Raw genomic sequence first — 11,095 nt, forward strand, 5'->3', positions numbered from 1 at the left:
AATTAGTCTGCATGTCATAGCAGAGAATGAGGCTTCACGTCAGCCACCACTGCAACAGTCCATTGGCATATATTTAGGCCCAGCACACACACAGGCAGAGGAGAGAGGTCCCGTAACAGACAATCTGGCTTCATGTCAGCAGAGAATTAGTCTGCATGTCATAGCAGAGAATGAGGCTTCACGTCACCCACCACTGCAACAGTCCATTGGCATATATTTAGGCCCAGCACCCAGGCAGAGGAGGGAGGTCCCGTAACAGAGAATCTGGCTTCATGTCAGCAGAGAATTAGTCTGCATGTCATAGCAGAGAATGAGGCTTCACGTCAGCCACCACTGCAACAGTCCATTGGCATATATTTAGGCCCAGCACACACACAGGCAGAGGAGAGAGGTCCCGTAACAGAGGATCTGGCTTCATGTCAGCAGAGAATCAGTCTGCATGTCATAGCAGAGAATCAGGCTTCACGTCAGCCACCACTGCAACAGTCCATTGGCATATATTTAGGCCTAGCACACAGGCAGAGGAGAGAGGTCCCGTAACAGACAATCTGGCTTCATGTCAGCAGAGAATCAGTCTGCATGTCATAGCAGAGAATGAGGCTTCACGTCAGCCACCACTGCAACAGTCCATTGGCATATATTTAGGCCCAGCACACACACAGGCAGAGGAGAGAGGTCCCGTAACAGAGAATCTGTCTTCATGTCAGCAGAGAATTAGTCTGCATGTCATAGCAGAGAATGAGGCTTCACGTCAGCCACCACTGCAACAGTCCATTGGCATATATTTAGGCCCAGCACACACACAGGCAGAGGAGAGAGGTCCCGTAACAGACAATCTGGCTTCATGTCAGCAGAGAATTAGTCTGCATGTCATAGCAGAGAATGAGGCTTCACGTCACCCACCACTGCAACAGTCCATTGGCATATATTTAGGCCCAGCACCCAGGCAGAGGAGGGAGGTCCCGTAACAGAGAATCTGGCTTCATGTCAGCAGAGAATTAGTCTGCATGTCATAGCAGAGAATGAGGCTTCACGTCAGCCACCACTGCAACAGTCCATTGGCATATATTTAGGCCCAGCACACACACAGGCAGAGGAGAGAGGTCCCGTAACAGAGGATCTGGCTTCATGTCAGCAGAGAATCAGTCTGCATGTCATAGCAGAGAATCAGGCTTCACGTCAGCCACCACTGCAACAGTCCATTGGCATATATTTAGGCCTAGCACACAGGCAGAGGAGAGAGGTCCCGTAACAGACAATCTGGCTTCATGTCAGCAGAGAATCAGTCTGCATGTCATAGCAGAGAATGAGGCTTCACGTCAGCCACCACTGCAACAGTCCATTGTCATAAATTTAGGCCCAGCACCCAGGCAGAGGAGAGAGGTCCCGTAACAGACAATCTGGCTTCATGTCAGCAGAGAATTAGTCTGCATGTCATAGCAGAGAATCAGGCTTCATGTCAGCCACCACTGCAACAGTCCATTGGCATATATTTAGGCCTAGCACACAGGCAGAGGAGAGGTTCATTCAACTTTGGGTAGCATCGCAATATAATGGTAAAATGAAAATAAAAATAGGATTGAATGAGGAAGTGCCCTGGAGTCCAATAATATATGGTTATGGGGAGGTAGTTAATGTCTAATCTGGACAAGGGACGGACAGGTCCTGTGGGATCCATGCCTGGTTCATTTTTATGAACGTCAGCTTGTCCACATTGGCTGTAGACAGGCGGCTGCGTTTGTCTGTAATGACGCCCCCTGCCGTGCTGAATACACGTTCAGACAAAACGCTGGCTGCCGGGCAGGCCAGCACCTCCAAGGCATAAAAGGCTAGCTCTGGCCACGTGGACAATTTAGAGACCCAGAAGTTGAATGGGGCCGAACCATCAGTCAGTACGTGGAGGGGTGTGCACACGTACTGTTCCACCATGTTAGTGAAATGTTGCCTCCTGCTAACACGTTGCGTATCAGGTGGTGGTGCAGTTAGCTGTGGCGTGTTGACAAAAGTTTTCCACATCTCTGCCATGCTAACCCTGCCCTCAGAGGAGCTGGCCGTGACACAGCTGCCTTGGCGACCTCTTGCTCCTCCTCTGCCTTGGCCTTGGGCTTCCACTTGTTCCCCTGTGACATTTGGGAATGCTCTCAGTAGCGCGTCTACCAACGTGCGCTTGTACTCGCGCATCTTCCTATCACGCTCCAGTGCAGGAAGTAAGGTGGGCACATTGTCTTTGTAGCGTGGATCCAGCAGGGTGGCAACCCAGTAGTCCGCACAGGTTAAAATGTGGGCAACTCTGCTGTCGTTGCGCAGGCACTGCAGCATGTAGTCGCTCATGTGTGCCAGGCTGCCCAGGGATAAGGACAAGCTGTCCTCTGTGGGAGGCGTATCGTCATCGTCCTGCCTTTCCCCCCAGCCACGCACCAGTGATGGACCCGAGCTGCGTTGGGTGCCACCCCGCTGTGACCATGCTTCATCCTCATCCTCCTCCACCTCCTCCTCATCCTCGTCCTCCTCGTCCTCCAGTAGTGGGCCCTGGCTGGCCACATTTGTACCTGGCCTCTGCTGTTGCCAAAAACCTCCCTCTGAGTCACTTCGAAGAGACTGGCCTGAAAGTGCTAAAAATGACCCCTCTTCCTCCTCCTCCTCCTCCTCCTCCTGGGCCACCTCCTCTTCCATCATCGCCCTAAGTGTTTTCTCAAGGAGACATAGAAGTGGTATTGTAACGCTGATAACGGTGTCATCGCCACTGGCCATGTTGGTGGAGTACTCGAAACAGGGCACACAGGTCTCGCATGGAGGCCCAGTCATTGGTGGTGAAGTGGTGCTGTTCTGTAGTGCGACTGACCCGTGCGTGCTGCAGCTGAAACTCCACTATGGCCTGCTGCTGCTCGCACAGTCTGTCCAGCATGTGCAAGGTGGAGTTCCACCTGGTGGGCACGTCGCATATGAGGCGGTGAGCGGGAAGGCCGAAGTTACGCTGTAGCGCAGACAGGCGAGCAGCAGCAGGATGTGAACGCCGGAAGCGCGAACAGACGGCCCGCACTTTATGCAGCAGCTCTGACATGTCGGGGTAGTTGTGAATGAACTTCTGCACCACCAAATTCAGCACATGCGCCAAGCAAGGGATGTGCGTCAAATTGGCTAGTCCCAGAGCTGCAACGAGATTTCGCCCATTATCACACACCACCAGGCCGGGCTTGAGGCTCACCGGCAGCAACCACTCGTCGGTCTGTTGTTCTATACCCCGCCACAACTCCTGTGCGGTGTGGGGCCTGTCCCCCAAACATATGAGTTTCAGAATGGCCTGCTGACGTTTACCCCGGGCTGTGCTGAAGTTGGTGGTGAAGGTGTGTGGCTGACTGGATGAGCAGGTGGAAGAAGAGGAGGAGGAAGCCGAGAAGGAGGAGGTGGCAACAGGAGGCAAAGAATGTTGCCCTGCGATCCTTGGCGGCGGAAGGACGTGCGCCAAACAGCTCTCCGCCTGGGGCCCAGCTGCCACTACATTTACCCAGTGTGCAGTTAGGGAGATATAGCGTCCCTGGCCGTGCTTACTGGTCCACGTATCTGTGGTTAGGTGGACCTTGCCACAGATGGCGTTGCGCAGTGCACACTTGATTTTATCGGATACTTGGTTGTGCAGGGAAGGCACGGCTCTCTTGGAGAAGTAGTGCCGGCTGGGAACAACATACTGTGGGACAGCAAGCGACATGAGCTGTTTGAAGCTGTCTGTGTCCACCAGCCTAAATGACAGCATTTCATAGGCCAGTAGTTTAGAAATGCTGGCATTCAGGGCCAGGGATCGAGGGTGGCTAGGTGGGAATTTACGCTTTCTATCAAATGTTTGTGAGATGGAGAGCTGAACGCTGGCGTGTGACATGGTTGAGACGCTTGGTGACGGAGGTGGTGGTGGTGGTGTTGGTGGTACATCCCCTGTTTGCTGGGCGGCAGGTGCCAACGTTCCTCCAGAGGCGGAGGAAGAGGCCGAGGCGGCAGCAGCAGAATAGGCCGAGGCGGCAGCAGCAGAAGAGGTAGCAGGGGGAGCCTGAGTGACTTCCTTGGTTTTAAGGTGTTTACTCCACTGCAGTTCATGCTTTGCATGCAGGTGCCTGGTCATGCAGGTTGTGCTCAGGTTCAGAACGTTAATGCCTCGCTTCAGGCTCTGATGGCACAGCGTGCAAACCACTCGGGTCTTGTCGTCAGCACATTGTTTGAAGAAGTGCCATGCCAGGGAACTCCTTGAAGCTGCCTTTGGGGTGCTCGGTCCCAGATGGCGGCGGTCAGTAGCAGGCGGAGTCTCTTGGCGGCGGGTGTTCTGCTTTTGCCCACTGCTCCCTCTTTTGCTACGCTGTTGGCTCGGTCTCACCACTGCCTCTTCCTCCGAACTGTGAAAGTCAGTGGCACGACCTTCATTCCATGTGGGGTCTAGGACCTCATCGTCCCCTGCATCGTCTTCCACCCAGTCTTGATCCCTGACCTCCTGTTCAGTCTGCACACTGCAGAAAGACGCAGCAGTTGGCACCTGTGTTTCGTCATCATCAGAGACATGCTGAGGTGGTATTCCCATGTCCTCATCATCAGGAAACATAAGTGGTTGTGCGTCAGTGCATTCTATGTCTTTCACCGCTGGGGAAGGGCTAGGTGGATGCCCTTGGGAAACCCTGCCAGCGGAGTCTTCAAACAGCATAAGAGACTGCTGCATAACTTGAGGCTGAGACAGTTTCCCTGGTATGCATGGGGGTGATGTGACAGACTGATGGGGTTGGTTTTCAGGCGCCATCTGTGCGCTTTCTGCAGAAGACTGGGTGGGAGATAATGTGAACGTGCTGGATCCACTGTCGGCCACCCAATTGACTAATGCCTGTACCTGCTCAGGCCTTACCATCCTTAGAACGGCATTGGGCCCCACCATATATCGCTGTAAATTCTGGCGGCTACTGGGACCTGAGGTAGTTGGTACACTAGGACGTGTGGATGTGGCAGAACGGCCACGTCCTCTCCCAGCACCAGAGGGTCCACTAACACCACCACGACCATGTCCACGTCCGCGTCCCTTACTAGATGTTTTTCTCATTGTTATGGTTCACCACAACAACAAATATATTATTTGGCCCAATGTATTGTATTCAAATTCAGCGGGATATAAATTTGAGGCCTAGTATTTAGGCGCTGGGTGACCGGTATGGATTTAGTGACAGAATTAGACTTGGAAATGCACAGAAGCGTGTGTGTGAAGTTATTCTGAATGACCCTATGTGCACCTTCAATATGATCTACCCTTTTAGGGATAGATTTCAAATAGCTCTGATATAGCAGAAACGACTAAATTATGAAATTGCTAAATTGGGAATTGTATTTCAACCCAGAACAAAAAATGTGCTTTGACGGACACTAAATAACTTTCCCAGCCACAACAGGACAGCGGTAACGAGAGATTTAGCGGGATATAAATTTGAGGCCTAGTATTTAGGCGCTGGGTGACAGGTATGGGTTTAGTGACAGAATTAGATTTGGAAATGCACAGTAGCGGGTGTGTGAAGTTATTCTGAATGACCCTATGTGCACCTTGAATATTATATACCCTTTTAGGGATAGATTTCAAATAGCTCTGATATAGCAGAAACCACTAAATTATGAAATTGCTAAATTGGGAATTGTATTTCAACCCAGAACAAGAAATGTGCTTGAACGGACATTAAATAACTCGCCCAGCTACAGCACTAAGGACAGATTTAGCGGGATATAAATTTGAGACCTAGTATTTAGGCGCTGGGTGACAGGTATGGGTTTAGTGCCAGAATTAGACTTGGAAATACACAGTAGCGGGTGTGTGTGAAGTTATTCTGAATGACCCAATGTGCACCTTGAATATTATATACCCTTTTAGGGATAGATTTCAAATAGCTCTGATATAGCAGAAACCACTAAATTATGAAATTGCTAAATTGGGAATTGTATTTCAACCCAGAACAAGAAATGTGCTTGAACGGACACTAAATAACTCGCCCAGCTACAGCACTAGGGACAGATTTAGCTGGATATAAATTTGAGGCCTAGTATTTAGGCGCTGGGTGACCGGTATGGATTTAGTGACAGAATTAGACTTGGAAATGCACAGAAGCGTGTGTGTGAAGTTATTCTGAATGACCCTATGTGCACCTTGAATATTATATACCCTTTTAGGGATAGATTTCAAATAGCTCTGATATAGCAGAAACCACTAAATTATGAAATTGCTAAATTGGGAATTGTATTTCAACCCAGAACAAGAAATGTGCTTGAACGGACACTAAATAACTCGCCCAGCTACAGCACTAAGGACAGATTTAGCGGGATATAAATTTGAGGCCTAGTATTTAGGCGCTGGGTGACAGGTATGGGTTTAGTGCCAGAATTAGACTTGGAAATACACAGTAGCGGGTGTGTGTGAAGTTATTCTGAATGACCCAATGTGCACCTTGAATATTATATACCCTTTTAGGGATAGATTTCAAATAGCTCTGATATAGCAGAAACCACTAAATTATGAAATTGCTAAATTGGGAATTGTATTTCAACCCAGAACAAGAAATGTGCTTGAACGGACACTAAATAACTCGCCCAGCTACAGCACTAAGGACAGATTTAGCGGGATATAAATTTGAGACCTAGTATTTAGGCGCTGGGTGACAGGTATGGGTTTAGTGCCAGAATTAGACTTGGAAATGCACAGTAGCGGGTGTGTGTGAAGTTATTCTGAATGACCCAATGTGCACCTTGAATATTATATACCCTTTTAGGGATAGATTTCAAATAGCTCTGATATAGCAGAAACCACTAAATTATGAAATTGCTAAATTGGGAATTGTATTTCAACCCAGAACAAGAAATGTGCTTGAACGGACACTAAATAACTCGCCCAGCTACAGCACTAAGGACAGATTTAGCGGGATATAAATTTGAGGCCTAGTATTTAGGCGCTGGGTGACAGGTATGGGTTTAGTGCCAGAATTAGACTTGGAAATACACAGTAGCGGGTGTGTGTGAAGTTATTCTGAATGACCCAATGTGCACCTTGAATATTATATACCCTTTTAGGGATAGATTTCAAATAGCTCTGATATAGCAGAAACCACTAAATTATGAAATTGCTAAATTGGGAATTGTATTTCAACCCAGAACAAGAAATGTGCTTGAACGGACACTAAATAACTCGCCCAGCTACAGCACTAAGGACAGATTTAGCGGGATATAAATTTGAGGCCTAGTATTTAGGCGCTGGGTGACAGGTATGGGTTTAGTGCCAGAATTAGACTTGGAAATACACAGTAGCGGGTGTGTGTGAAGTTATTCTGAATGACCCAATGTGCACCTTGAATATTATATACCCTTTTAGGGATAGATTTCAAATAGCTCTGATATAGCAGAAACCACTAAATTATGAAATTGCTAAATTGGGAATTGTATTTCAACCCAGAACAAGAAATGTGCTTGAACGGACACTAAATAACTCGCCCAGCTACAGCACTAAGGACAGATTTAGCGGGATATAAATTTGAGGCCTAGTATTTAGGCGCTGGGTGACAGGTATGGGTTTAGTGCCAGAATTAGACTTGGAAATACACAGTAGCGGGTGTGTGTGAAGTTATTCTGAATGACCCAATGTGCACCTTGAATATTATATACCCTTTTAGGGATAGATTTCAAATAGCTCTGATATAGCAGAAACCACTAAATTATGAAATTGCTAAATTGGGAATTGTATTTCAACCCAGAACAAGAAATGTGCTTGAACGGACACTAAATAACTCGCCCAGCTACAGCACTAAGGACAGATTTAGCGGGATATAAATTTGAGGCCTAGTATTTAGGCGCTGGGTGACAGGTATGGGTTTAGTGCCAGAATTAGACTTGGAAATACACAGTAGCGGGTGTGTGTGAAGTTATTCTGAATGACCCAATGTGCACCTTGAATATTATATACCCTTTTAGGGATAGATTTCAAATAGCTCTGATATAGCAGAAACCACTAAATTATGAAATTGCTAAATTGGGAATTGTATTTCAACCCAGAACAAGAAATGTGCTTGAACGGACACTAAATAACTCGCCCAGCTACAGCACTAAGGACAGATTTAGCGGGATATAAATTTGAGGCCTAGTATTTAGGCGCTGGGTGACAGGTATGGGTTTAGTGCCAGAATTAGACTTGGAAATACACAGTAGCGGGTGTGTGTGAAGTTATTCTGAATGACCCAATGTGCACCTTGAATATTATATACCCTTTTAGGGATAGATTTCAAATAGCTCTGATATAGCAGAAACCACTAAATTATGAAATTGCTAAATTGGGAATTGTATTTCAACCCAGAACAAGAAATGTGCTTGAACGGACACTAAATAACTCGCCCAGCTACAGCACTAAGGACAGATTTAGCGGGATATAAATTTGAGGCCTAGTATTTAGGCGCTGGGTGACAGGTATGGGTTTAGTGACAGAATTAGACTTGGAAATACACAGTAGCGGGTGTGTGTGAAGTTATTCTGAATGACCCAATGTGCACCTTGAATATTATATACCCTTTTAGGGATAGATTTCAAATAGCTCTGATATAGCAGAAACCACTAAATTATGAAATTGCTAAATTGGGAATTGTATTTCAACCCAGAACAAGAAATGTGCTTGAACGGACACTAAATAACTCGCCCAGCTACAGCACTAGGGACAGATTTAGCTGGATATAAATTTGAGGCCTAGTATTTAGGCGCTGCGTGACAGGTATGGGTTTAGTGACAGAATTAGACTTGGAAATACACAGTAGCGGGTGTGTGTGAAGTTATTCTGAATGACCCAATGTGCACCTTGAATATTATATACCCTTTTAGGGATAGATTTCAAATAGCTCTGATATAGCAGAAACCACTAAATTATGAAATTGCTAAATTGGGAATTGTATTTCAACCCAGAACAAGAAATGTGCTTGAACGGACACTAAATAACTCGCCCAGCTACAGCACTAGGGACAGATTTAGCTGGATATAAATTTGAGGCCTAGTATTTAGGCGCTGGGTGACCGGTATGGATTTAGTGACAGAATTAGACTGGGATATGGCCAAAAAATAAACAGACTATTGCTGGTTAAATGCACTTGGTGTGACAGCTTCACCCTGATGTAGGCTTTAGCCAAAAAACAACCACACCATTGAGGGTTAAATGCACTTGGTGACAGGCGCAGCTTGCCCCTGATTTTGTATATGGCCAAAAAATGAACAGACTATTGCTGGTTAAATGCACTTGGTGTGACAGCTTCACCCTGATGTAGGCTTTAGCCAAAAAACAACCACACCATTGAGGGTTAAATGCACTTGGTCGCAGCTTGTGCTGGCGCACCACAAGACACAAAATGGCCGCCGATCACCCCAGAAAAATGTGACTGACAAACGGTCTGTGCAGCCTAAAAACAGTGAGCAATTGAGGATCAGCAGCTCAATGATCCACAGCTGCAGATCGATCAGTTAATCAAGTCCTTTGGAGGAGTTAATCTGCCTAATCTCGCCCTACTGTCGCAGCCGCAACCTCTCCCTACGCTAATCAGAGCAGAGTGACGGGCGGCGCTATGTGACTCCAGCTTAAATAGAGGCTGGGTCACATGGTGCTCTGGCCAATCACAGCCATGCCAATAGTAGGCATGGCTGTGATGGCCTCTTGGGGCAAGTAGTATGACGCTTGTTGATTGGCTGCTTTGCAGCCTTTCAAAAAGCGCCAAGAAAGCGTCACAAAAGCGCGAAGAAAGCGACGAACACCGAACCCGAACCCGGACTTTTACGAAAATGTCCGGGTTCGGGTCCGTGTCACGGACACCCCAAAATTCGGTACGAACCCGAACTATACAGTTCGAGTTCGCTCATCCCTACATACAAGCTCAGTTCCACCCTTCAACTGCCAACGGCTGCAGCAAAAAGGATACGCCCCCTGAGCAAGGGCACACCTCCTGAGCGGCCAACTCGAAATAAATCTTGCAGCATTGAATGGGCAGATCTCTGGATCCATGTGAGGTACAGGGCTGGTTCTAGCTTTGCTAGAAAGAGATTGCCATGTCCTATATGATGCCTGATTTTCATTTTTACATTACTCCCCCTTTAACCTTATCTTATGTGCACAATTAGGCTTAGTGCACACATCAGTGTTTTGGTCAGTGATTTTCATCAGTGATTGTGAGCCAAAACCAGTAGTGGAGCCTGCACAGACATAAGGAAGAAGGGGAAGATCTGCACCTGGTCTGTGTTTTTGACCCACACCTGGTTTTGGCTCATTATAAATGATGGAAATAACTGACCAAATAACTGAAGTGTGAACTTGGCCTAACTTGTGCTCTTCATCTACAATACTTCTACTGCATTAAATCAACTATATTATATTATATATTATAAGAGACATGCTGCACAACAACAAATACATCACTGCTAAGTGACTCAGTAATGTGCTTTACATCATAAATCAGACATTATGGGAAGTATTTTGCTACTTCTTTATCAGCTACTCATTGAAATACCCCAAATCTTTCCCCAAATAGCCCCTGCAAATGACCATCTCCCCCCAAATACAAGAAATGAGCACAAGCTGTCTATACCCATATACCTGCCTGCATTTTCTTACCTGCACACATCCATCCCGAAGGTCATGCATCTTCTCGCTTCTGCCCATTTCCAGCAGATAATTCAGGGTCTGTCAATAGTATGCTGCCCGTTGGCACCCAGTGACCAGGAGCGACACAGGACAATAGTCAGGGGATGCTGACGGGGGGAATGCACACCCAGGAATGTTGCTGATCACAGAGGCGCTTTTATCTGACAGATACCGAACATAAGCTTGTGAGCACAGCCTGCGTCGGGAAACTTCAGGAGAGCAGCAGGGGATGTTGGGTGATCAGACTTTGTTCATTTACACAGGCCAAAAACAGACAGATCCACGCGATGAAGCACTGTATTACAACAGCTTATCAAATTCCAGTTTTAACTAATGTAAGGTTTCAGTGTCTCACTGTATTAGGCCTCATGCACACGGCCGTTGTTTTGGTCCGCATCCGAGACGCCGTTTTAGCAGCTCGTATGCAGACCCATT

The 11,095-nt window shown here is 47.1% G+C and overlaps 1 protein-coding gene across 1 annotated transcript in view; it reads right to left on the reverse strand.

Moving 5' to 3' along the window:
- Positions 1-10,760, reverse strand: part of LOC122920246 (mitotic spindle positioning) — a 59,005-nt gene extending 48,245 nt beyond the window's left edge. Inside the window, exon 1 of the mRNA XM_044269604.1 lies at positions 10,631-10,760. The gene's annotated coding sequence lies outside the window, so the exon portion shown is untranslated. The remainder of the gene's footprint in view (positions 1-10,630) is intronic.
- Positions 10,761-11,095: the final 335 nt, after the last annotated feature.

This window comes from Bufo gargarizans, chromosome 1 (assembly GCF_014858855.1).
Source record: "Bufo gargarizans isolate SCDJY-AF-19 chromosome 1, ASM1485885v1, whole genome shotgun sequence".
NCBI lineage: Eukaryota > Metazoa > Chordata > Amphibia > Anura > Bufonidae > Bufo > Bufo gargarizans.